Source organism: Crinia signifera, chromosome 2, assembly GCF_055691185.1.
Source record: "Crinia signifera chromosome 2, ASM5569118v1, whole genome shotgun sequence".
NCBI classification, from domain to species: Eukaryota; Metazoa; Chordata; class Amphibia; order Anura; family Myobatrachidae; genus Crinia; species Crinia signifera.
Genome location: NC_139218.1, coordinates 314,121,276 through 314,145,825, shown reverse-complemented (window position 1 = coordinate 314,145,825; position 24,550 = coordinate 314,121,276). Strand labels below are relative to the sequence as shown.

The window sequence follows — 24,550 nt, the reverse complement described above, 5'->3', positions numbered from 1 at the left end:
GTACTTGAGTGTTGTTTTCACATAAGATATATTGCAAGCAATTTATCAACCCGTAAAAAATCGCATGCAATTTAACTTACTGCGTATACTTGTATGATACAATTTATCTGATTGGCTTTACTACAGGGTGCTAGGGGGCTGGCCTAAATAGTGCTATTTAAAGGCCCCATACACTAGTCCAACTTGTCAAGTTGGACCCAATTTTGGCATTGCATTGCGCCTCTTGTCATGTACATGCAAACTGAAAACTGTACATGTGATTTATCACTGAAATCGCATGTAAATTGCCCACATTACATGTATATCGCCCTAGTGTATGGGGGCCTTTAGGTTTAAGAAATAGCAGGGATGTGTGGAGAGAGTTAGGGTTTGGCTGCTAGAAAGGAGAGATAGGGTTGGGGGAGGTTAAGTATACTTACCGGACCCCTGTCTGGACTTACTCCTTTGAGGTGCCGGTGTCAGCATTGTGACCACGATTGTTTGTATGTATCCCTTTCACACATATATTTAATGAGTGGTTCATTCATATGCACATATGTAATGAGCAGGTTCCGCTGCCTCCTAGTGACCCGTGCACGCCAGCTGCCTACCTCGCTGTCAGGTACCAGGGGAGGGAGGGAGTGTTACTAGGTGCTGCCTACTACATGGTATATTACTGGTTAATTAACGTGTACCTTTCACAACGAGTACAATGTGAAAGGTACAAAAACGATAATTAACCAGTAATATACTGTTTACAACATGCAGTGTGAATGGGGTTAAACTTGCTCTGATCCGGTTAAAGAAATGTTTAAAAAAAAAACGGGTCAGAGCAGGTTTGGCAGTGGGAAAGTAGAATAATAATACTGTAAGCTTGTGCTTTCAGATTAATAGTATTGTCATATACACAAGGTAGTGCCCAGGAAACTATACCAGAAATTACTTAGCATTGATTTTAATAACTACAGGCGTAACCCATTGGCAGCAAAACAAAATGCAGAAGATATGCTTTTTATTATACTATCAGACAATCAAGGGCTTAAATTATTAATATGATGCTGTAGAAACCCTAATTGTCCATTTCGAGTGAATTAGCAATTGATGTAACAGATGTAATGGCATATGTTTCCTTTAGAATGTAAGCTCTCACCAGCAGGGCCCTCTCTCCTTATGTGCCTTTCTTAGAATATATAAACCTCTGCCACCCTGATAATTGCTTCAGTGTCCTGTCCCCTGGTGCAACTATCCATATTAACCATGTACTTGTCCTAAACTGTCTTGTACTGTAATTTGTTATGTGTTTTTGATTATAACTATGCTCTGTAAAGCGCTGCAGAATCTGTGTGCGCTATATAAGAAACTGTTAATAAATAAATAATAATACTGATACCAATCAGAGTGGGTCAAAGTTTGCTAATTTCTATTAAATTCCCAAAGCAGAACCAGAAATTAGCAAGAGACTGATGCATCCTGTTTGGATCATTCACTGTAGGGATCAACACTGCATTGAGGTGTGAGATGTGCAACCATCATAGTTCTATAAACCTAGCATACCGACGCCGGAATCCCAACCATCGCAATGCCGGCAATTTCTCCCTCTATGGTTGTCCACGACACCCATAGAGGGAGAATAATTTAGTGTGGCGAGCGTAGCGAGGCGAGCCCGTAAGGAGGGGGGAAACAAAGCCCCCCCTTGTCGGTATTTCGACCACCGGGATTCCGACCCCAGGGATTTCGTATTGAATCCGTACTAAAGGCGTGGGCATCTGTGGCGATTTTCCAGCCTGAGCACTCGCGTCTCAGTCAGATGGAGAGCCGGGCTGCTGGCGGATTCAGATGGAGAGCCGGGCTGCAGCAGTGACAGTCTTGGGATTCGCCAGCAAGAGGGAGCCCGGCTCCATCTGTATATCTTATGGTATACAATTGTACCATAAGATATATCTGATGGGATGGGTTAGGAGCTGGAAACGTCAGTCAAACCACTTGCGATAGATCGCATGCGTAGAAAAGCACTCCATTTTCCATCCGATACTGATAAATCACAGGTGCAGACAGACCAACCTAGGGGCTACTATCCGAATCTCATCGGATCGGATGGAAAACACGATGTGGCACTTTTCAGGCGATATATCATCCCGAAACATCGAAATCGGCCAAAATCGTTCTACTGTAAGGGGGCCTTTACACACACAAGCTCTATCATTTGTCTGGGAAGTTTTAACTAGAAATTCTTGAACTAATTCAATCATAACAGAGCAACATACTCTGAGCCAGTTAAGTGGTAAAAATTAGATCCAGCAGCACATGCCCCCAGTTACATGCCCACATACGCTGGGCATATGTCACATATACATAACCAGGTTATAGTTAGTTGTCTTGCTTGTAAAGTACACATTCCCTATTGGGCATGAATACAATTTTAAATATAGACCACTCCGGACATTGGGTCTATTTCAGATATGATCCGCAGGGCAAGTTTGTTCTTAACAATCCATGTGCACTGCAAAAAGATTTAGATTTGAATTGGCTGTGTCTTCAAACTGAAATCTAAACTGCAGTGTAAAAATATAGCAGCCAGTATTTACCCTGCACAGAAACAAAAGAAAAACAACTTACCCAAAACGGCAAAAAAAAAAAGGCACACGCACTTTAGCCAATTTTGAGCTGAAAGTAGCTCACTTTTGGTGTTTTCAACTCCTTTCAGCTCAAAATATGCTAGTGTGCATGGCCAGGCGATGAGCGTTGATGCGCGCTCTCCCGCACCATCGGCGGCCGCCGCCCTGTTTTACCAGCCGGTGGAAAATTCACCCCCTGTGCTGGGACGGGTGAAAATCACTAAGTGTGTATGCAGTAAGCGATGTATCGGCCAGCGATTTTCATATTATCGGTCCTCATACACGCTGGGGAAAATGGCCAGTGTGTATGCCCGTTTACTCTCTACAAATGTTACATCTGCCCCACCTACAGTGCACCCAGTTCTGCCTATTTTGAGAGCAAATTTGTCTTGCAATCAGGTCTGAATTAGGCCAATAGACCAATACCACCACCACAGACACCGACCATTCATGTTCATATCAAGAAATGATTACATTTCCTTTATGTGCTATCATTTATTTTACTGTAACATCTATGCATTTCCCTTTGGCAGCTACAAAGTATTTTGCACAGTAAGCATCCCTTTCAGCAAAAACATTCTAGTTTACTTTTGAGTAATCTAAATGCTGAATAATTTCTCACAGCAAAATAACAGTACTGAAATGGAAAAGCAGCAAGTAATCTTGTGCGAGTACATCACCCACAAAGGAGCATTTGGCTGCATAACTTGAATGCCTGTGAGGGAAATGTCAGTTACTGTTGTTATTATGGGCTCTAGAAGAAATTCAGCATTGGGCAATGCACTGACATTCCATGGGATATAGTCTGCAGCAAGCACAAAATATTCTTTTCAGTTTTCGGAGGAGAAATAGCCCATGTCATCTCTTACATTCTTCAGAATTAATGACATTGTAAAATTGTAACACCAGATGTCCTTCCACAGTTATACCACTAGCCAGGTCAAAAACAAGATTTTGTAGCAGAGTGCAATCCGCCTTGTGACCCTTTTATACGGCTATCCCTAAACAGCATAAACCCGGAACATGGCGATGAGATCATCTCCCAGTGCCGGCTATTTCATTGCTGTGAATGGGTCCTGGTTTGCATTAACCCGGGTTACCCGTTTACACTGCCAGGTTGAATCAGTATTCAGACTTGCTCACTACCTGGGTGGAAATGCCAGGTCGCTCGACCTGGTTCATTTCTACTGGGTGCGTTTCCAATGCCCAATATACCAGGTTGCTGCACGCTCATGTGCAATAACCGGGGATATTTTTGGCAATGTAAAAGTGGTATTCTATAACTACAGGAAGCATAGGTGCTTCGCTTTCAGCCACTTTATACCCTTTCACACTGCCATCAATATCCTGGGTTAATGCATATGATCATACAGCAACCTGGGACATTGTGCAGTGTAAAAGCACTCTGTTGAAATATCCAGTTCATGCAACCCAACATTTCTTCCCAGGCAGCGATCAGGGTTTAATACTGGTACAACCTGGTTCACAGTGCAGTGTACACAGGCAAGCCAAGTTAATGCGACCCGGGACCCGTTCACAGCAATGTTGCCTACACTCACAGGAATGGAGCTGATTGCACAAATAAATAAAGCTACAGCACCGTGCTTTTTGTACTAGATACGATGCAATCTAGTACTTAAAACACAGGCTGCACAGACTTTCTGTGCTGTGGGAGGTGATGTGGGCGGGAGCGCCCATCGCATTTCACCCGAAAAACACACCGTGTATGGGCCCCTTTACTCTGTTTATTTAACTTCTTGCTATGAGGAGATAAAATCCTACATCACAAGTACCAACATTATTGTCACCCATAAAGATAAAGACTGCAACCTCTCTGCAAGCTACCATTTATCTCACAACTGAATATTCCTCTAAAATTATTTGACAAGATATAAAAAATGTGGGTCTATGCACTAAGAGAGCAAATACCTGTGCACTTTGGAAAGCCCATGTTGCACTGCAGCTGGGGCAGATATAAAATGTGCAGAGAGATTTACGGTGCGTACACACTATGCAATATTTTAAATGACAACGCTCATTTTGGCCCTTCTGAGTGATATGGTTTAAAATATTGGCCGTATGTACACTACAAATGATGAACCCAATGCCGCTGGTCGTTAATAACGCTCTTTAATTCTCATTAAATTGGATACCCTGTTGGTAGCGGTAATTCTCCCCTGCTAATAGGTTTGGTTGGAGCTATCCTACTAGCCCCGATGGCGGCATCCTTTCCCCCGATAACTGCTGTTATTGTGGAGTATGCTTCGAAGTACACAAAGCATATTCCCCAATAAGCAGCCGCTGTGGCCTGGGATAACACATGGGATCGGGGCTTATCCAATAGGCAAATACTTATATGTTAGTTGGGCGCCCACTAAGCTATTTGCTTAGTTTTCCGCGTCCCCTCGCGGGGCTCGCCACACTATATAAAATCAACTCCATGCCAACATGGATAGTGGGGGTATGAGCGTACTAACTATAGTGGGCACCCAATTAACATATAAGTAACCAAAAAGGAGATAGCCCATTTTCTAAATAGATCTGGAGTTGCCATGGAAAAGGAAAAAGAAGCCATTTTTGGAACTCCAGTAACATCCCAAACGAAGGAGAAAAATGCTGAATATTCGTACATGTTAATGATTATTTGGGCAGTTTTTGTTTGCACAATAAGATAAAAACTGAAATGTGATTAAACTGATAAGATCCATGACGTTCCCCCATATGTTTTGCACAAGGTGAAAGTATTCCATTTATTAGAACATCTTGCTATTATTATTATTATTATTATTATTATTATTATTATACTTTATTTACATTGTGCAAAGTAGCCCGTCCACCAATCAGCATAGAAATACTAGATGCAGTTTGTATAGTGCAGCTTGAATCCACAATATTTAGCCATTACATTTTATGAAAGAAATGAGGTCATGTAGTAGAGGCTAACGGAGATTTAATAGACACTAGACACCAATAAAAACATATACCCAGCATTACAGTTTACATTAAAGCCTTGCCTGTAAGATGCAACAAATGATATTTACAACCAAGTCATACTCATTTCTGCGTTATTGATGTTTAATGTTATAGAATGATTATAGAGACGAAACAGACTTTGGAAGGAACAGCCGTGCAGTAGACACCTGTGTAGACCCTTGGCTGTACAATAATGTATAGAAATACACCTACAGTAGATAAAGGGAGCACTTAGCTTGGCTACGAATAGAATACAAATGTAAGAGGGATATTAGTGGGCACAAAGGGAGGAGAGGGCAGAGCCTGCAGAGTTAAAAGGTGGGGAGCCAAGCTAGAATAAAGGTTGTTAATGTTTCTCCATAAATGTATACAGTGTCCTTATGGGACCAAAGGCGGTAGTCTTGCCAGATCAGGGGGGGGGGGGGGGGGGGGGGGGAGCAACGGCCCTTATTCAGATCTGATCCCAGTAGAAATTTGTGCACAAAATGGGCAAAACCATATGCACTGCAGGTGGGGCAGATGTAACATGTGCAAAGAGAGTTAGATTTGTGTGAGTTATTTGGTTTCTGTGCAGAGTAAATACTGGCTGTATTATTTTTACACTGCAATTTAGATTTCAGTTTCAACACACCCCACCCAAATTTGTACTGCAATTAGATCTGAATAAGGGCCAATGTGTATATACAAATGGGTAGAGTCGAGGCAGTGTCCAAAGTGGAGTGGAGTGGATTGCTATTATATGCCCTCCACTTAGGACACTGCCTTGCCTTTACCCATTTGTATATACATTTTAGTATATTATCCCTTATTTTTGTACAATAAACATACTTTTTTTACCTCAATTTGGATTACTCTATGAGGGCTAAAAGAAACCGTTATAGTATTGTAACGTGAACATCGTGAGTATGGGTACGCTACCCACACCTATATTATAAAGAAACCATTATATGATTAATCTACGATATGCTAACATGAGTTAGGTACACTCTGCCTGTAAACGTACCCAACTACCAATTATAGAAACCACAGATATACACATTGTCCCCACTCAGATCTTTCCTTCTAAGAAGACTGGATTCCTACCTACATCTGGCTAGGAGAAAACGAAAATGCACTATAAATTTCTCTGTCTTGGTAGACACAAGGGAAATGCTAATTTCAGTATACTATCTTATCTTTTTATGTAGTAATTCGCAAATGAGCTTATCATTTCAGACACAAGGGCGAGATTCAATTTAGCCCGAGTTCAGCGGCAGTGCGCGCTGTCCGCCGAACGCTGACGTTTTTTTAAAGGGGAATTAACTTACAAGGCAAAACCATGCCTTGTAAGTTAATTCCCCTTTAAAAAAAACGTTAGAGTTTGGTGGACAGCTCACACTGCCGCTGAACTCGGGCAAAATTAGATCTCACCCCAGGTTTTTTTTGTTGTATAACATTTTTATTGAAAATAACAGAACAAAGAGGTTGTAAATAGCATACATTTGTTACATTGAAGGCAACAATAAAGTGCATTATCTTAACAATAAAATGAATGCTTTTGATTATTTATCATTTTTGGGGGGGGGAAAAGGGAAGGGGAAGGTGAGTCACCCCAGGTTTTTAAATGGAATCTCAGATATGTCAATTGGATGGCTTGAGGTATACCCAATCTACTTACTTTATTACTACTACTTATTTCCTTATTCCTGGTGTAGAAGTATTACCAGATCTTTTGAAAACTTTTTAATGCTTTATATTTTTTATTATTTTTATAGCCGATTATAATTTAATCATGGATTTGAAGTTCAGTTGCACTGACCGTTTTAGCGACACGATCTGATCCTTTGGGGTTTAGTACATATTTCCATATATTTTTTTATTTCTATTTTACGTGAGGTACCAGTATCCTCTGTTCAGTGGCTGCAACTATAATCTATTTGAACAATAAAGGATACATATGGTTTAAACCAGTGGTTCATAAAATTCCTTGGATCGTGGCAACAGAGAGTATGCTATACCTCAGTTTTGCTATGGATGCGGATAGAACCACTTTTGTTTTGAGGGTTTTCCCATCATGCAATGGGTCCAGGTATACCTGGAGGGGGGAATAGAAATCGGTGCCTGGATGCCTGGTGAGCAAAGTGAGCCTGCAAGGGTACAATCCCGCTGCAATAAAATAGTCTACACCTATGTAAAATATAAATAAAATAAAAATTGCTGTGAGGGCATCTAAGTGCTTTCGACCTCACCTAACGTCACACCCTACCCTCAAAACAGAGAGAGGGGGGGATAGGGTTTTGAAAAGATGGCGCTGAATGGTTGAAAATGCAGATGTATACTTATCTTATCATGGGGTATTCAAAGTTGATGACGATCCATGCTTGTTATTCATATCATTGATGGAGGATACATGTAAAGATAAGATGTGGGAATAGGTCGGTGTATTGACACGCAACCTTGCGGGCGGAGGGTGGTGGATGTGGAGCGGTGGGCCGGGGTTCTTGCCCATGGGAACACCTAGCGTTTCCATTGAAATCGCCTGCTGACATGGGCGGGTAGCTGACATCACTACGTTAAGAGTGCACACGCTCATGTAAGGTTGCACTGAACAACCTCACATGTGCCTTCCACATCATTCAATGGTCGGTGGCCATCGAATGATGTGGGTTTTCCTCCGCAGGCTGCGAATAGATGTGTGTGTCAAACATGGACTCGCAAGGCTGTGTATCAACCAGAATAACCCTTATATGTATTTACACTTATTCTTCAGGGTTGAAATCTATGGGTAGATGTGTGTCAGAAGTGTTTAAACACGGATAGAGCATAGAAAATGCCATCTGTAAACCCTCTCGACTTAACTGGGAACCGTTCCAAAAAATCTCATGCCCTGCCCTTCCTTACAAACATGTTCACTTTCTGCTGATACTTTTCCAGAACTAATTTAATCTTCAAATAAAATATAACAACTAAGGAACCAGATAGCGATCATCTGTTAAACAATTACATCTCTTCATCTTACAGTGCATGTTCTCAACTCCACTGCTAAGCCTACTGAGTCATGATTACAGATTCTCATCATATTACCCCGACACCAATCCCAGCCACTGATGAAGAATACATATAATGATCATGAGAAAACTGCAATAAGAAAAAGTAAACACACAGGGAAAGACGTGATGATAGAAGTGATAAAAAAAGGACAGCATGTACTAGTGGTTCCCAAACTGTCCTGAATCACAGCGCTCTAGGGTACCAGCATTATTTTTGATGGCACCCCAAGGATAAAAGTTTTTTTATTTCTAGATTCAATTAAGTAAATTAAGCCTATTGGTCATCATTTGGTTATGTGGTGATACACAGTTGTGCTTCTGATTGTCCACATGTTTTAGGATTGGCAGCCACTGGCACTGATATTTTGGCTATGTATGAATTTGTCTATGCGATTGACTATGTCAGTGGTGGCCAACCCGTGGCTCTTGAGCCTCATGCGGCTCTCCCCCTTGTAAAGTGCGGCTCCTGCTCCCACTGCTGCCCACCGTCTGTCCCAGTCCCCCCTGCTGCCGGATCCCTGAATCCCTTCTCCTTCTGAGGGGAGGGGAGGAGAGCGTGCATCCTTGTGACTGGGCCGTCTGCCAATCAGAGCTTGGTGGCCAGCAGCCAATCAGGAGCCGGCCAGCGAGCTTTGAATGGTGGACGGCCCAGTCACAGGGAAGTAAGGGGGAAGGAGATGCGTGCTGTGCTGTGCTCTCCTCCCATCGGTGACATGACAGGAGGACTACAGGGGGACACCAGACTCCCCGCCCGGCAGCAGCAGCAACAATGGTGAGTGCTGCTGCTGGGGAATTTGCACTGTGGGGGCATAGCAGTTTGTGGCACTGTGGGGGCATAGCAGTTTGTGGCACTGTGGGGGCATAGCAGTTTGTGGCACTGTGGGGGCATACCAGCTTTCTTGCACCGTAGGGGCATACCAGCTTTCTTGCACCGTAGGGGCATACCAGCTTTCTGGCACCGTAGGGGCATACCCGGCACCGTGTGGTGTATACCTGGCACCGTGGGGGGCATATGTGTATCTGGCACTATTGGGGGCATATGTATATATGGCACTGCACTATTGGAGGCATATTTGTATCACACCCACCCAAGGGGTCAAAATAGACTACGCCCCTTTTTTTGGCGCATGCACCTTCGGCGCGTGCATGATGTCGGCTCTTTAGCTTGACTACCGATATTTTTTGGCTCTTTACCTCTGACCGGTTGGCCAACCCTGGACTATGTGAATTCCCTTGAACTCCGCAGAGCCCAGAACCATACAATATTGACTATATTTACTATGGACGATTCTGACTATAGTAGAACACTAGACTGTATACAATATAGTAAAAATTGGTTTGCCTGCACAGTCAATCCCATGGGGGGGGGGGGGGGAGGGGGGGCATCGGCATTGCAATCTGTAATTTTTGGTAACTTTTCTTTCCAATTTTGACTTTATAGCCAAAATCGGAAGCTCAAATCGCACCGTGTGTATGCATCTTTGGACAATAAATAATTTAATTTGGTCCCGGATCCACCCACCCGAGGCATTCCTGCAAGAGCCTCGCGGTACCCCAGGTGTCACAGTTTAGGAACCACTGGCATACACTGTAGATATAGCATATGCACCCAATGAACCTGCACTCCACTGATACACACTACCTTGCCCAGGTGCCCTCTTCCAGCATGTATTGCACAATGTATATATACAGAAAAATGTGAGCAGCACTTCTCAGTAAATCTTCTGTTCGCAAGACTATACAAATAACCTAAATAAAACTGTGAGACTGTTAAAATTGAAAAATAGAGGTGATATTTATAATGATGCAATACAAATTCAATAAAGCAGATAACATTCTTTACGAGGCTTTGTATTCGCAACTTGAACCTCCTCATGCCAGTTACAGGGGTAGATGCATCGTTATGGGGAAAAAGTGGTATCAGTGCATGTTATGTGAGCTGATACTGCCTGAAGGGGTCGGTATTTGGGAAATCAGTATTCCGTGCCTATACCAGCACTGATGTCTTAAAGAGAGCATGCTGATAATGCAGGGCATTGTATAAACAGCAGCGCTGACCATTCCAACAGCTGTAATTATTGATTTTGACAGCAGCAGGTTGCGTTGCCCTATCCTCCACAAAGGGACAAAGCTGTCCCTTGCAGTGGCGGCTGCCAGCTCTGGAGCTGTGAGTAGTGAGATCTCGGGCATGCCCAGTAGAGCCGGTCAGGCAGAGAGACACAGCATGCGTTAATGCACTGTGTGCCCAAGAGCCATCGCCGGTGGAGGTTGATTTCACTACAGGGTTAATACATCTTGTCCGTGTTCTTTCCTGCTTCCGTAATGAGGCAAAGTAGATAGTGCTATAGCTCCACAATAAGTGCCGCTATATTATATCTGCCCCTTTGTCTGTAATAAGAGGATTGAGAGGTCATAATAAATGTTCCATAAAATGTCTGAGCTCGTCTGCGGAATTCTTATGGGCTTTTACACTGTAGGAAACAGCAGACCGCCACATACTTAACAACTGAATTGCTGTTGGCATTTTAAAGATACTTGTACAGTGGTTTACACGCCTCTAACTATAGGGTACATTTTTTACAAAAACTAAAATTGGTACTCTTTACCTAGAACGGCGCCAGCGATTGAAATCGCGGTCGTCGGGGGTAAAAATCGCGGTCATCGCGGGTAAATCGGGATGGCCGCGATGCCCGCGATGACCGCGATTTTCCCATAGGGAACAATGTTAAAAAGGCTGATTGACCGCGATTTGACTGTTAAATGCCTCAATGGACCCGATTTGGCCCTAGGAATCAATGTTAAATGGGCCACAGAGCCCAAATAAGCACAATTAACCCTTAAATGTCCCCCCCAATTTTTAACGCCACCCCACGATCCACGCGAACCCGAAGCGTGGCGAGCGCAGCGAGCCCGCGAGGGGCGGCGGTACGCGTCCTCCGACCTTTTCATGCCCTACTATCCACTAGGGCGTGGAGTGAGAATATAATAGTGTGGCGAGCGCAGCGAGCCACCGAGCCCGAAGCGTGGCGAGCGCAGCGAGCCCCGCGAGGGGACGCGGATACCTTCACAGGTAGACGCGTCCCCTCGCGGGCTTCACAGGTGTCCGTGGCGACGCCGACACCTGTGAAGCCCGCGAGGGGACGCGTCTACCTGTGAAGGTATCCGCGTCCCCTCGGGCGCCGTTCTAGGTAAAGAGTACCCTAAAATTATATATAAAAGAAAATTGACATAGATACATTTATTAAGAAATAAGTCAGACACTGTTCCTAAACACACATCACATGTTCCAACAAAAATCCAATATCCAACCAGTACACCTCCAGTTTCTGTTACGTTACCACTTTACATCCACTGAGTGGCTATTTTCTTCACTCAAATGGCGCTTTAGGCGATTTATGGGTAGACTGACGTTACCCAACTCATCAGTGAGAGCAAGAAGGATTTGCCATCAACTTTCACCAAGGCCTACATAATGCTGTTGTCAAGACCCCTGCCAAAGACAAGCAATGTATTCACATAAAAAATGCAAGATGGTGCAAGCATCCGCCAGCGAGCTGCTGAGCTGCCTTGTGGATTTCATCTGTCACAGGTGTAAGCAGTTCCAGCATCTATCACCCACAGATATTGCTTTGTGGCTGGCCGCTATAGACAGGACTCACACTTCATGTCAACATGTCGGTACTTATGTAGTAGCCGGGTGCCGAATATACATACGTACACTTGCGGAAGGAAATCGCATCGCAAGTTCCGTTTTAGTGCCATGCGATCCGATTCCAGTACTTTATATGCATATAGTACTGATTTATGCATAAAAAGTACCATAGCTATGCTTTGTGAATAAGCTTAAGCTATGTAAATAGTGTAGTCAGTCAGAAGTTGTGTAAGTTCTCCCGGTCACTCACTCTGAGGTAATAAGGTGTCAGTGATGGATGCTACTCAGAGCTCTTCCATTGTTACAGTGAGTGCCATTCACAGTGGTAACAGCGCAGGCATGGCAGGTGAGCAGATGTCGTTGTTTACCCTGACCACATCGGAGGAGGAGGCATTGCATTTGCTGCCCGTTATGCAGACTTGCGTTAACGGGCATCCGATGAGGCTCTCGGTGAAGGAAAGTACGTGGCACTGCCACATCAAGTCCTGTCATAAAAAGGTCACTGTTCGAGCCGACCTTTGGTACCCTGGATGCCGGCTGCCGTTCCTGGCCCTGGTCTCTGCACTCCTGGGCACAGGAACTTACAAGTGTGGTATACTGCCAGAGGGAGTTGAATATGTAAATTAAGACAACGGTGCAGTACAAGGCCCTCATGAGGGAGGCCTGCACCGTGGATCTTCTCTCACAGCCGCAGACCCAAATTGGAGGCCCTGGACTGGTGGTGGAGGTTGATGAGACCCTGTTTTCAAAAAGGAAGTACAACGTCTGGAGGATGCTGCCCCAGCAATGGGTATCCAGTGGCATATGCAGGGAGACAGGGGCCTGTTTCCTCACAGCCGTAGAAAGGAGAGAGACGCCTCGACCCTTATGGCTGCCATCACGAGAATGTGGCCCCAGCGTCCATTATATACACCGATTGCTGGAGGGCGTATAATACGCAGGAACTAAAGCAGGCCGGCTACGAACACTGCAGGGTCAATCACACATATAATTTCGTGGACCCTGAATCTGGGGTACACACCCAGAATATTGAGCGGATGTGGGGGGCCGCAAAATGGCGCAATAAGAGACATATAGGCACTTCAAGACAGCACTTAAATTCCAATCTGCAGGAGTTTATGTGGAGGAAAAGTGTGGGTGCAGACAAGCCATTTCATATGATTTTGCATGCACTAACCCTCCTGCCGAAGGGTACTGCAGTGCCCTCTCAGTAACTGAATTTTTTGTCAACCATTATTCTTCTTCATAATATTGTATTTATTCTTATTATTCTTCTTAATGTTTTCATGATTCTTCTTATATTTAATGATATCTTTGTTATTGTTAATATGTAATGACTACTAATTATTCACTAAATTGACAGTTTGACATTAATATGTGTCCACATTACTGTCTCAGATGTGTTGTATGGCTGCTGTGAATGTGTCCCAAAAACCACCCCACAGCGTGGCGAGTAGCGGCGGAATGCGTCCTCCCGACCTTTTCATACCCCCACTATCCACGTCGGCGTGGAGTTAATTTTATATAGTGTGGTGAGCCACCGGGCCCGAAGCGTGGCAAGCGTAGCGAGCCCCCGCAAGGGGACGCGGATTACTTTACATGTTTTACGCGTCCCCTAGCACGCTTCGTGCTCAGTGGCTCGCCACAATATATAAAATCAACTCCACACCGACGCGGATAGTGGGGGTATGAAAAGGTTGGGAGGACGCATTCTGCCGCCGCTCGCCATGCTTCGGGGTGCCGTGGATAGTGGGGGAACGCTGCGCTGAAACAAAAGGGTTAAAGGTGGCGTGGATAGGGGGGGTGTTTAGAAATTAGATGCACGCAAATTATAAAAGGCTGGAAAAGATCACTGAATAAATTACTTTGTAAGATCTCATCGCATGCCTCTTAACACTAAACCGGGTACTGCGATGCGATCATCTTACGGAGAATAGCCCACTAAGCAAAGTGCTTAGTGGGCACCCGGGTACTACAGAAGTACCAACATGTCTATACATAGCCTACATGTACGTGGCCAGTGAGACCTTTGACATTTTTTTCTAGTCGAAAGCTAAAAAGGAAGCCTATTAGAGACGTTGCCTTTCCAGGTACTTGTATATTATAGCGGCGCCCCCGATGTGCATCGCGCGATGTTTTCATCGCATGGCATGCGATGCGATGCGACGCGATTTTTGCCCCCTATGCGATGAAAGATCGTATAAGCACCATAAAGGGTGCTTTTATGCACCCTAATGGGTGCTTACAATGTGAAATGCACCCCCACGCCACCCCCCCCACCCCCCACTATAAACGTGAACCCGAAGCGTGGCGAGCGCAGCGAGCCCGCGAGGGGCGGCGGTACGCATCCTCCGACCTTTTCATACCCCCACTATCCACGTCGGCGTGGAGTTGAGAATAGAAAGTGTGGCGAGCGCAGCTAGCCACCGAGCCCGAAGCGTGGCGAGGGGACGCGGATACCTTCACAGGTATCGGAGTCCCCTCGCGGGCTTCACAGGTATCCACGTCCCCTCGCCACGCTTCGGGCTCGCCACGCTTTCTATTCTCAACTCCACGCCGACGTGGATAGTGGGGGTATGAAAAGGTCGGAGGACGCGTACCGCTGCGCTCGCCACGCTTCGGGTTCACGTTTATAGTGGGGGGGGGTGGGTGGCGTGGGGGTGCATTTCACATTGTAAGCACCCATTAGGGTGCTTATACAATGTTTAATCGCGTCGCATCGCATGGCATTGTATGCCATGTACAATGTCATACAATTTTAAAATTGTATGACATTGTACAGCATCGCGCGATATCGCATCGTATGCGTTATGGTATGCGATGGGCGCCGCTATAATACACAAGTACCCCTTTCCATTATCATCCTAAATGGCATATAAATGAGTATCCATGCTGAGCTTCAGTATTTCACATAGGTCTTTGAGACTCTTACAGCTGAAGGTGGAGAGTAGGACAAAAAATCAGTTTAGTACAGTATTGGACAAGCCCTGTTACCTGTCCCAACAGTGCAGTCTCAAAGGTGGATCTGGCCTGGGAACAAGAAAGCTCCAAAGTCAGGCAAAAGAAACAGTATTTCAGCCTTGGGAACCTGTGGCAAAGAAATACGCCGCCCTTTGCTGTTATTGCATGGCTATCGGGAGCAGCCTATTGCATACCTCCCAACATGACCCTCTCCAGGAGGGACAGAACGATCTGTTCCTGGGCTTCCCTTTTAATTTATGATTGCTGTCACCTGTGTGGAAACACCTTTCTTACTCATTAACCTGTTGAAAACAGGTGATGGCAATCATATATTCAGAGGGAAGTCCAGAAACAGAGCAATGTGTTCTTCCTGGAGAGGGTCATGTTGGGAGGTATGCTCTTGGTGATGGGGTTACCAGTTCTTCACAGTGCTTCACTGTTTTCCACATGATGGAGGCCATTGTGTTCATTGGGACCTCCAAAGCATCAGATATTTTTCTGTACCCTTCCCCACATTTAAGGCACACACACACACTAGAAGATTATCTTTCCAATCTGGCCAGTTAGCATTAAAATCTGGAAATTTTTTGGAGCAAATAAAAATTGACAATGTCGACATGGGTTTAGGTTGACATAGCGTTAGGTCGACGTGGGTTAGGTCGACAAATGGATTTGTTCACTGTTTTTTGCCCAGAATGTCGACATGACATTCGGGGCAAAAAACAGTGAACAAATCCATTTGTCGACCTGTCGACCTAACCCACGTCGACCTAACGCTAGGTCAACCTAAACCCATGTCGACATTGTCCCATGTTGACCAAGACACCTGTCGACCTTCACCCATGTCGACCTAGAACCCTTTCGACCTAGTTGCCTGTCGACCCAATGGTGTCGACCTAATGACTGTCGACAATACGATCCACACCTAACCTGAGCTCAATTTTGAGTTTCATGGCAAAGGCTGTGAATAGTAATGTACATGTGACTTCTTAGTTTAATATTTATAATAAAAATTATTATTTTTTTAACATTGTCAATTGTGTTTAGAAATTAGACGAAAAAAATAAGTTTATTCCATTTTGGAATAAGGCTGTAACATAACAGAATGTGAAAAAAGTGAAGCGCTGTGAATACTTTCCGGATGCACTGTATGGGTCATAGGGTCGACTTCTAATGATCGACAGGGCTTAGGTTGACACATAAAATAGGTTGACAGGGTCGGAAGGTCAGCGATGGGGAGGTCAGGACTGTTTTTCCAGGGGTTTTTTTGTCCCGAATTTTGACATCGACATGGATACCCTATCAGTGTATCGCATCTCCTCGCATGGCTCCCTGTGCTCGCCATGCTTCAGGCACGCTGGCTCACAATAGCTCAGCACACAATAACATTCACCATCCACACCCTAGTGCAGGGCTGGGCAATTGCGGCCCTCCAGATGTTGATGAACTACACATCCCAGGATGCTTTGCATTAGTTTTGCTATGTGGCCATGCTGAAACTGATGCAAGGCATGCTGGGATGTGTAGTTCATCAACATCTGGAGGGCCGCAATTGCCCAGCCCTGCCCTAGAGGATGGTAGGGTATGAAATACCGCCTGTCGGCACATGTCGGCTCAAAAAAACATGAAAACATCATGTCGCCCGTTTGACCTAATGCTTGTGTCAACCTTCTGACACTTTAGCCATGTCAGCCTATTTCATGTGTCGATCTAGGCCCTGTCGACCTAATGTATCCCCTATATACCACATCCACCAATATGCAGCCCTACGGCTGTTGTATAATTATACATCCCTACATGTCCTGGTCATGGCAAAACTGCTGCAGGGCACAATATGTAGTTCTACAACAGCTGGAGGGCCGCTCATTGCCCAACCCTAGTCTTAACACTGCAGAATTTATAAAAAGAAATGCTATATATTCTATAAACACATACTGAGTATAAAAACAAATGGAATTATTTGCAACCTTAGAAGTAACTTGCACAGCGCTGTGACCCATAGCAACCAATCCGAGTCGCATTTGGTAGAGGGACTTAAGCATGTGTCTGGTCTGCGGTTACTGCACTGCATAGCTATGCTCCTCGATTACGAAATGTCCTCCAGTGTAAATATGCTTATTTATACACCAGCTCTAATCCGGACAATCCCCTCATTGCTTTGCTAACAAAAGAGACATGGAAAATGTAGCTCTTGAACAAACAGCTCTAGATGCTATAAAACAGTGCTGAGGCTTACACAGCAATATGTACCTCATTATCGAGTTAGCAGTGCCAGCTTCTCAGCGTCACAATTCATAACTGCTATAAACTCTTAAGGGACTCTCATGAGCTCAGTGGTAGATGAGTATCTGTATGTGATCCATGTACAGTTCCTGCAGCATCCCTGCAGTGTTTCTCTGCTACAAGGATTATTTGAGGTGACAAATGTTATTAAGTACTAACAATTCACATTTTTGTTCTTATCTACTCAGTGTGAAGATTCTTCTACAATATCCATAATTCCGAATCATTTAGATACTTCACTGCCGTGGGCCCATAACAAATGAGGTGGTCATAACAAAAATCTAAAATATATGACTTTGGTCAGAATCCTAGTAGCCGTGGTAATTACCGATGCTAATAGGATACCGATAGTCTGGGGACCATCCAATTAGCCCCGATAATTTAAGCATTTATCAGGGATTATGCCTCAGGCACCAAAAGCATAATCCGCTAAAAGCTGAACCTCGGAGTAATGATAAAACACGGGATCAGGATCTTATCCCTGAATCAGTCTATAGTTGTGCCTTTCAGTGCCTAAAGGCCCATACACCCTAGAAGATTATCTTTCCAATCTGGCTGGTTGGAATGAAAATCTGGAAATTTTTGGAAGCACCGCTATAATACTTCCTGCTTCGCCTCGTTAATGACAAAGATGTATTAACATCTTGTCTGCCGAAGCGGGGGAGCGCTACCCCCCTCCTCCGGCGATGTCCCCTCCTGGAGATAGCACATCAGTTTACACTGATGCGCTGTCTCCTTTCCCCCGGCCAGCTCAACTAAGCATGCATGGGATCTCGCTGCTCACGCGAGATCCCCAGCGCAGCCCAGAGCTAACAGCAGGGACAGCGCTGTCCCTGCTGTTTAGATAGGGCTTCGCCAGCCTGATGCTGGCAAAGCCAAAACCGGCATCGGGCAGAATGGTCAGTGATGCTGACCGTTCATACATTCGGCCTGCTATCATTTAGATAGCAGTGCCGATATGCATAGCGCCCCTGTCCTTTGCCGCATCCCGGCTCCTTCATACATGGGGGAGAAGCGGTATCAGTGCACATAACGTGCACGGATACCCCTTCTCCCCCATATCGAAACTTCATACATCTGCCCCACTGGATGCAAACTACATGAGCAAAATTGGTGGATTGACCTGCATGTCTGGAGGATGTCAATATCTTTAACAATGAGCGGGGGGGATTGTTAAAGATAATAGACAAACACACTAGAAGATATTGCCATCAATATCGTTCAGAAGCCTCTTTCTGAACGAGATTGTTACTAATATCTACTAGTGTGTGTGGGCCTTGATGCAGATGACTGCTTTTGTCCATTTCCAGCGTTTGGGAGCAAATGGTCGATTGTAATTTGTTCCCAGAAATTTCCAGATTTTAATTCCAACCAGTGTGTATGGGACTTTAATTGCAGCGTGCACAGTAGTTTGCAGTGGAAAACACACTTTACAATTGGGTGTACAAAGGGGCACTTGTGCACAAACAACTGGTACTACAAGTGCAATGGTACTGCTCAGCAGGGGAATAGCCACAATGACGATAAATTAAGAGAACGAAAAATTCGATAGCCACAATGTAGTAGGTGAAATTACTGAATAAAGCATAATTAATTCCCTAATAATTAAATGTTATACAGTTCACAGTGAATATATTCCGTAACATGTGCTTCTTTATCAGGTGTCTTTTGGTATCATTTGCAATTATAGTCATTTCTGTTTTAATAAAATACCACAGAGAGACATCTCTGGAGAACAGTCATTTCTGCTAATTACAGTTTAATGAATCTTCACAGGTGTGACTAATCTGTGAGGTTAGTCAGGGTTTCCTGCCACACAAACACAGACAGCTGTTAACAAGCACTGATCAGCTCTTAAAGGGCCGCCAAATGAAAATCCCTCCTAAAAATAAATCCGTGTATGGCTTCAATGAGAAGCTTTGCTACACTGTTGCGGAAAAATAATGAAAATGAGCTATTTTGGGGTGGGACCTCTACTTGTGCATGGTCTGGATGATCATGCTGGATCAGGGTGGGGACTTAAAACTGGACAGCTGTGCGGTTTATTTTGTTATATCATTACTGAGTTACATCAACAGATGTTACTTCTTAAGAAAAGTAAATTACTCAGTTGAGACTTTTATACAAAAGTTCGACATCTGAATTCATCGCACTTTGATGCAGCTACATAAAAGAAAAATGTAAAATAAAACTAGTATATAATCTGTACTTCAGCCACATATGACGGTAGTTAGAGGATCCCTATACAATGACAGTGGGCAGAAGTGCCACAGGTGCTTCCTACTTCATTCAATGCGGATCATAATCATACAATCCTAGTAGCCATGGTAATTACCGCTGCTAATAGGATACCGATAGTCTGGGGACTCTTAATGTGGTGGGCAATAATATCTTTTTTTTTTTTTTTAATTGTGTATTTTTTTTTTTTTTTTAATTCAGTAATTTTTATTATGATTTTTGCATTAAACAAAACATACAGAACCCCCAGCATAAACATAGAGAGTAGGAGTAAACCAGAGAGCAAAATTCTATACATATAAAAAAAAAAAAAAAATTGATGTCACAGGGCAGGTATATATCAAATGAGACATAGGATGGCAATAATGGTATAATATCATTAAGAAGTGACAATAGATCAGTGCAAATACCAGGTAGGATCAGTATAATGCAGGATATGAAGTTTCCCATTGCCCAAAGGCGCCATTTGAGCTCCAGGAAAAGCGAGTGTATGTTGCACATGTATGCAATATAAGCCCCCACACCAGTATATACCAAATAACACCATTGCAGATAGGCAATTCTAATTTAACAGTATATTACCCCATATAGAAAAGAGCACACTGCACTAAATAATAAATATAGGATGTAACATAGCATAAACACTCGTCTGGTCAAATCAAGGAAATAGGAAAAAAAAAAAAAAAAAAACGACATTGCCCACCCAAACCCCCCCCCCCCCCCCAAAACAAACCGCCCCCATAACCCCCCACCCTGTACAACCCACCCCAACTAGGCGTACCTGGATCCCTTAACCGTACCCCCCCCCCCAACTAACTAACCTACCTATCCATTCCCCCCCCCCCCCCCCCCCACACTCACACCCACATATAAGGAGAATAATCGGATAGTAGCGAGGGCAAGTAAATCAGGATATTAAATATTTGAGCTAGGGTAACACCAGCCCTCCCCCATCAAACATAAATATATAACGGCCAATGCCACCTAACATATATTAATATAAAAGAGAGGATAACTTCCTCCACACCGGAGCATGGTGGAATAACAAACATAGATCCATTCCAGAACCCAGAGAACCATTGTGAGTAGGCGTTATCAAAGGTATTAAAGCACATATAAACAGAAATAACGTTTTGACGTGAGTGAATTGCTAATCTGGCCAGCGTTCAGTCTCATTGTAAAGCAGAAGGAGTTTCCTATAGATAGGATCAGTTCCATGTTGACTGTTAAGGTAGCGTCCAGAGTTCATATAGTGCCAAGGAAGGAAGGCAAATGCAAGCTTCAGTAAAGTATCAAGGATCTGAGGGCATGCTGTATTATAATTGGTGCATACAGGGGCAATATCCCAATCCCTCATATCTTTGTGTAGGTCAGCAAGGTAGTATGGACTAGTGAAGATATTTAGACCCACATCCGGACAGATCAAAGGGATTATGGATTCAGAAGTATTCCATACATTAGTCTCACCATATCCTGTGAAAAGAAAGGGAGGGTCTCCCTTCCCAACTTCGCTCAGGATTGTACAGTTCAGGGTTATATCAGGAGGCTCCAAAGGCTCGATGTTAATAGGGATGTCTCCCACAGCAGCCATGCCCCGATTTTCAGATAGACCTAGGAAGGGTGGATCGCCTTCAAATAGATTCTCCAGCTGTCTACATAATCTATTAGCGGAGGCATGAATCTCTTGCAGGATAAATTGTACAGAGGAGGTCATTCTGTATTTATCACTCCAGTAATCTATTAAGATGTGACACAGGAGCACTTGTAGTAATAGACTGATAACGCAGGAGCTATACGTAGATCACCACGTGTTGCAGCCAATCTTCAAAAGAGGATAGGTGGCGTCCGCACGCCAGAGAAATAGCTACCGCTCACTGCCACCAGAATTGTCAAGTAGGCACTGCTGTAGGGCACAGGGTGGATATAAGGTAGTAGCAGATTTTACAGTGTTCCCCACACTGCTGCACAGACCGATGGACCCGCGAGTCAGTCAAGATGGCGCCGGCCCTCCCCGTGCGGACTGCAGCTGCGTGTCCCGTCAAGGACAGCTAGCCGCTTCCCCCGCCAATATACTCCGGGGATAGCACCAGCGCGTATCTCCCCAGCCCACTTCACCAACCGGAAAAAGGATGTCACACTCCGTGCAGGGCAGCCGACCGCGGATGATAAGAGTGACCGGGAGCTGGGGCTTGCTGTAGGCCGCAGCAGGTGTTGGCGCCGGAGCGTCAGATAGAGATCGCACCAGCGTTCCAGAAGAGGCACCAGGTGATCAGGCAGGTGTCCTTTCGGTAGTACCGGGTTCAGAGCCGTCAGGTAATATAGAAAGGATATTTAAACAGGATGGGATACGGGAGCTCCAGAAAGCTGCTGCCGGCACCTAGCTCGTCCAAGCCACCGGGGAAAATCTAGACTTCTTTAATTGTGTATTTTTATTGATCAAAAAAAAGTTAGTTGAGCACAACAATACAACAATGGTAACTTAACACTGTAAAGCTGTTCATTGTCACTGGTAATAAACATAATCATTACAGACTGTTTCTGTGAAGACTTATTTTTTGGGTTGTAAAGGTCGGCAAAAAAGTAGTGTACATGGTTATAGTATAGTTGCATACATTGTGCTTAGAAGGTGTACAGACAATTTGTATAATTTTGAAATTTTATGATAACATTCAAACATTTGTAACCCACCCCCTCCCCAACCCAACGAGAAAAAAAAAAAAAAAGAAGAAAACAAGAGAATAAAAGGGAGAATTAGAATAAGGTTAATACAAACAGATGATAAAGGTACTGATACTATCGCTCATTATTAGGGCTAAAGGACTCCGAGAGACTGGGAGAAAAAGGGTTAAAACCGTTCTATACTGCGTGTTACTATATGGCGCATAATCAGTACAGAGGTTATTGGTTAGTTAGATTTGGCTGAATGTCAACAGCTGAGGCAAATCTAGAAGAGGTCCATCTACTCCATTTGTTCAGGTAAGGAGCAAGCGAGCCCCTAGATCTATAGGTAAAACGCTCATGTCCTGAGACCTCATTGACGAGAGCTCTCCAGTTGTAGATATTAGGATATGAGACATCAAACCATTTCCTAGCTATAAGGACTTTGGCGAGAGCGGTCAGACACAAGACTTATTTGTATATTGGGGGTGAAAGGGATTCTTCAAGATCAAGAGCAAATATGCAATACCTAGGGTCAATGGGGGGAACGGAGGGCTCCGTAAGAGTGATATCTATCCACACCGCCTCCCAGAAGGCATATATCTGCGGGCAGGACCAAAGCAAATGCCAGAAGTCGGCGCCAAGTGCAGCACATCTAGGGCACCTGTCATCGGATCTAAGACCCGCTTTATACATTGACACAGGGGTGCGGTATACTCTATGTAGCACATAAAATGATATTTGTTGATATTTTAAGCATGGGGTTGTGTATTTAACTGAGCCCAGGATCTGCAACCATTGCTCTCCGTCCAGGGTCCCAATATCAAGCTCCCATTTGGCCTTAAGGGAGTCGAGACTAAGTGCATCTATCTGGCTATTAAGATTACTATATATAGTCGAAATTTGGCCTTTTGTGTTTATATTTTTAAGAAGAGTTTTAATCGGGGAGTTAGAGGCGGAGGGGGGGAAGACCAGGAAATTGAGCCTGAGCTGCATGTCTGAGCTGTAGGTAACGGAAAAATACCCTATTTGACAGTTGCAGTTCCTCGGACAGCTGCTGGAATGTTTTGATGGAGCCCTCCAGAAAGAGCTGGGAGATAGACGTGAGGCCCGCTCCAATCCAGTAGCCATCATAAGAGAGTTGCCTAAACTCAGGGAAGGACCTATTATACCAAAGAGGGGTGTCTCCATCAACACCGGTCCAATTACATAGTTTATGGGCTTGCTGCCAGACCAACAGCGCCTGCCTAAAGAGAGGGGTGACAGTAGGAGTGAATGGGAAGGAGAAAAGAAACTGAATAGGAGAAAGGCGGGACCCCACACACTCGGCATACAAGCACTCAAAGGTAGACCCAGACCGGCCCAAGATCCAGTCAGATATATGCATCAATTGTGCCGCTATATAGTAGGCACGGAAGTCCGGTAGGCCCAGACCACCGTCTGTTCTGGATTTGGAAAGTGTTTTAAGTGCCACCCTGGGCGGCTTGTTCCCCCAGATGAAAGATGAAATCAAGCTGTTGATAGCCATAAAAATATGTTTAGGTATATATACTGGGGAGTGTTGGAGTAAATATAAATACTTAGGAAGGACTGTCATTTTAACAAGATTGATTCGGCCCATAACTATGAGAGGGAGCTTCTTCCACTGGTGTATACGCCCCTTGAGCTCAGTAGTGACCGAATCAATATTGAGGGACACAAATTCAGATACCTTAGGGGTAATCCAGACACCAAGATATTTAAATTTAAGAACCCATTGAAGGGGTGATGAGGAGATTAGTTCACTCGGGATAATACCCGAGATAGGTAGGATACTAGATTTCCCCCAGTTTATCAGAAGGCCTGAGAAAGAACCAAATGTTTCAACAATTTCCAACATCGCCCGAAGCGAGGCTTGAGCATCATTTAGGAAGAGGAGAGTGTCGTCCGCATATAGCGCAACCACATCCTCCCGTCCTCCCAGGGGAATTCCTCGTATAATTGGGGAGGTACGGAGCATTATAGCAAGGGGCTCTATGGCCAGGGCGAAGAGGGTGGGAGACAAAGGGCACCCCTGCCTAGTTCCTCTACCTAGCTTGAATGCCGAGGTCACATATCCATTAACTGATATACGAGCCTTCGGGGAAGAATAGAGCAGACGTACCCAGTTAATAAAGTTGGGG

The 24,550-nt window shown here is 44.5% G+C and overlaps 1 protein-coding gene across 5 annotated transcripts in view; it reads right to left on the bottom strand.

The window, feature by feature from the left end:
• The window catches only part of LRCH1 (leucine rich repeats and calponin homology domain containing 1), a 216,600-nt gene that overhangs the window by 158,523 nt on the left and 33,527 nt on the right, over nt 1–24,550 (bottom strand). The gene's annotated exons all lie outside the window — the stretch shown is intronic.